The sequence below is a fragment of the Vidua chalybeata genome, chromosome 10 (assembly GCF_026979565.1).
Source record: "Vidua chalybeata isolate OUT-0048 chromosome 10, bVidCha1 merged haplotype, whole genome shotgun sequence".
NCBI lineage: Eukaryota > Metazoa > Chordata > Aves > Passeriformes > Viduidae > Vidua > Vidua chalybeata.
Window position 1 is genome coordinate 4,130,628 of NC_071539.1, and position 3,856 is coordinate 4,134,483.

At 58.2% G+C, this 3,856-nt stretch overlaps 1 non-coding gene across 1 annotated transcript; it reads left to right on the forward strand.

Annotated features, from left to right (window-relative positions):
• The first annotated feature begins 3,662 nt into the window (after window positions 1-3,662).
• Window positions 3,663-3,735, forward strand: TRNAV-AAC (transfer RNA valine (anticodon AAC)). Its single transcript has one exon. It is a non-coding gene; the product is annotated as a tRNA-Val (tRNA).
• The last annotated feature ends 121 nt before the right edge of the window (window positions 3,736-3,856 follow it).

Genomic DNA, 3,856 nt, shown 5'->3' on the forward strand with positions numbered 1-3,856 from the left:
GAGGCAGGTTTGGTGCTGTGCCCCTGACAGTAAAAAGGCAAGTTTGGTGCTGTGCCCCTGGCACAAAGGAGGCAGGTTTGGTACTGTGCCCCTGGCACACACTGGAGAATGTTTCTTCATAGCAGTGCCAAAGCCTGAGCGCAGGGAGAGGAATTGCTAAGGGAAGACAAGCCACAGCACCTTCCCCTCACAACCCTTCTCCACACTGCACCGCAGTATTCGCCCCCAGATCCCCGCGTTCTCTTTCACAAATTCAGCTCCTTGCCGCCGAAATCGACGAATAAAACCCGGCATTTCTTGAACCCGATGAATAAAATTCGGCATTCCTGAGCTTCCATCACCGCAGGGCTCTCCTAGATAGGATCTCGGCGGGGGCGGGCGCATCCCTCCCACCGCCCGCACTCCGAGGGGAGCGCACGGCAAATCTCGGCGGGGACCGACGCTTCGGGGGCTCCCTTCGGGCTCCCCGGCCGGCCCAGCAGAGCCGGGAGCCGGCTGGACACCCCGACCGCGGGGGGCCGGCCGGACCCTCCGGGGGGATGGGGGGGTTTGGGGGTGTCGGGGCGGCGCCGACCGCGCACCCCACGTCTCAGGGGGCGGCGGCTGCTCAGCGCCCAGCGGCGCCGCGCCCGTTTTGTTCTGCTGGGGTCCCCCGGCTGCCCAGGGCGGGCGCGCCGGCCCTCTGCTCCCGGCCGCCGCCGAGGCTGACAGAGACGAACTCTTCGCGGCGGCAGTGGCGCTGAGCCCGCCGACCGCGGCCTCCACGAGGGGAGAGGGCGGGAGCATCCCCGGTTGCGGAGAAGGGACAGGGACCTCAGGGTGGGCCGGGGTGTGGATCCCCCTCGCTGGCTTTTTTTGAGGCCGGAACTCTTTTCCCCCCACCCCCTTCCCCTAGGCCGCTTCCTTTGCCCGCTGAAAGTCAGCGAGTAAAACAGCGGGCGAGCGTGAGGGGCGCGGCCGCCATTAGGGTTAGTTGGCCATAGGGCCTGCCCACCCCGGCAAAGGCCGCAGAGCCCCGCGCTCGGCCTCTTATACCCGCGGCCACGCCCTCTGCGTCCCCATTGGTCAGAGGGGCGCCCCCCTCCGCTGCCATTGGCTACGATGGGGCTATGGGGCGGGGCGCGGCTGGTGGCGGGAGTTTGGAACGCGCCGCGTGCTCGCGGGAGCGCGCCTGCCCGGGAGCGCGCCTGCCCTGGCCCGCGGCCACGGGTCGGGGTCCGCGAGACGCGGCCGGGGTCTGGGACAGGACCGGAGACCCGGGCCCGGGGCTTGCAGCGGGATTTGGGGGCTGGTGCCTGGGGTTTGGGAACCGGTGCTTGCAGTTTGGGGGCGGGCGCCAGGATTTGGGGGCGGGTGCCGGGATTTGGGGGCGGGTACCGGGATTTGGGGGCGGGTGCCAGGGTTTGGGAGGTGGTATCAGGGTTTGGCGACTGGTGCCCGGTGCTTGTGAGTCTAATTTAGGGGCCTGAGCCTGCGCTCGGGTTCATCCCGTCCCACATGAGGAATGGTGGATCCCTGAATGAGGAACCAGGCCAGTCCTCTCCCACCATTCCCCCAAAGCAGGGCTGTGCCAACCCCACCATCCCCCTCCTCCCCCTCCCATGCTGTGTTGGATGATGGTTTTTATTCATCTCTGCCCGACCTCTCTTTGTGCTGGGCGGATGCTCCCTGCGGTGCCCCCTGGAGCATTCACCTCGGACCCCTCTGCTGCTCCTCAGAGAGGCTTTTGTGTGTTTGCTTTTCCACCCTGAGATTTCCATGGAAAAGCAAGGCGTTTTGCAAGCGCCAAGGAGTGTGAAATAATAGTGCAGAGCTCTTGGTTTTCCCAACTTTATTTGTACACATGCTGTGCAGGATTGATCTGGTGAAGAGCCTCTTAAAAAAAAGTATTTTATATCTATTCAGAAAGATGTATTCACTGACTAAGAAGGAATAAATTCTGCTAGATGTTATGATTTTTACTGGTGTGCTACAGACACAAGCTTTTCCCTGCTTGCTCCCAGGTAGCTGTAATCTTGGATTCTTTTCCAGGAAAAGGAAAATCTGCTATTTGTTAAGGAAAATCTGTTATAAAATTATGTCTATTTTAGAAACATTTTCTGTGCACTGTGTTAGGCTCAGCCTCCCTGTACTCTGTCACAGGCTGGACGTCACCGAGGGAAGCAAGGAGCCTTCTGTCCAAACTGAAATCTTCCTAGGAGAAACTCTGACTTTCACCTCAACACCTGGGCCCATGTATTCAGCTTAATTCCAGGGGAGAAGCTGCCAGAAAATACAAGAAAGGACTCGAGGGAAGTCCTTATGCCAACATGATGGTGATTCATTCATGATAGATTTGGAGCAGAATCTGCTAATCCCTGGCAGCTCTGTGCCAAAATCAGGAGGGTGAAAGAGGCTTTTGGGATGATTAAACCCTTGATTCTGAGCCATAATGTCATGGAAGGTGGAAAGCTTTTTCCACATTGCTGGGATTCTTAGTCAGCCCTTCCTTAAGCCTGAGGCACACATAACATCATTTTTCTTTAAAGCCTTGTACAAGCAGCTCCTCAGCTCCTGTGACTTGTGAAGTGCCACTTTCAGAATCCATGTTAAATGATCTGAGAGCTCACACCTGCCCAGGTCAAACTAGAAAATACCAGGGGGAAAGCAGCAGCCTCCAGGGACTGGTGTCACCGATTGTCACTGTGGGTGACACCGTGGCTGGAGGCTGTCACACAGCTGGAGACAGAGTGGGAGCACAGCTGGACTGACACACAGAGCTGGCACGGCAGCCTGCTCAGGGGAGGGCTCTGCCATTTCTTCCCCACAGCCTCCCATTTCCCCAGGACGTGACAATCCCACGCTTTTCTGGATAAGTACAGGAATCAAACAAAATGCAGCAGTATTGGACAAGCACTTTTCCACCCCAGTCTCCATGGCAACACCAGCATCTCTGGCATCTCACCAACATCTTTGGTTAAGGTATATTGGGGATGTCCCAGGTAAAGGACACTGGAAATGTGTACACTTAATTATGTGTTTTTTGAAAAAAATGCTGGGAATGCATTTGACCTGTTCACAATCCAGGCAACTTCAGCTCCTCGGAGAAGGTTTTAGGGTGTATCTTTCCACCAGCTGGAGTTTGACTCATGTTAACCTCTGCGAAAAGTGGCAAAACCACATTCTCTTCTGTAGCTTCTCCTGTTATTTCAGTTCCTGGTGCACTAGAAAATCCAGGAGGATTAGTCACTTCCCCATTCTCCAGATCCAGAGGCCTGCGAAGCAGACACTGCCCGGTTCTGTGTCCAGCTCTCAGCTCTCCTGTCCGCTGGTTCATCACTGCCCTCCCCTGCCAGCAGTGCCAAACATTCCCTTTCTCCTTGCAATTTCTGGTCCCCACCGATGCTGTCACTCCTGGTGTGCGTGAAGAGCACCTGGCACACCTGGAGAGACGGGCACTGGGGGTGACCCGCCGGAGCTGTGGGGGAGGCTGCGGGTCCCGGGGGCGTTTGGCGGCGTCCGTGGCGTGCAGGTCCCGGCTGAGCGCGGGGCTCCGGGCGCGCTGCGGGGCAGGAGGGGGCGCGGAGGTCGCGGAGGGGACAGCAGGGACAGATGGGGTGGGACAGCGGGGACGGGCGGCAGAAAAGAATTAGAGGGTTGCTGGAAAACCCCCCACCATCGGCGTTTCCGTAGTGTAGTGGTTATCACGTTCGCCTAACACGCGAAAGGTCCCCGGTTCGAAACCGGGCGGAAACACCCGCCAAGGTGGCTCTTCTTTTTCCCTGCCTGCCGGATCGCAGCACTGCTCTCGGCTTCTCAACCGCCGTGCCAGAGTTATTTTATTTAAAGCCGCGGCGCGGCCTGGCAGGGATATTAA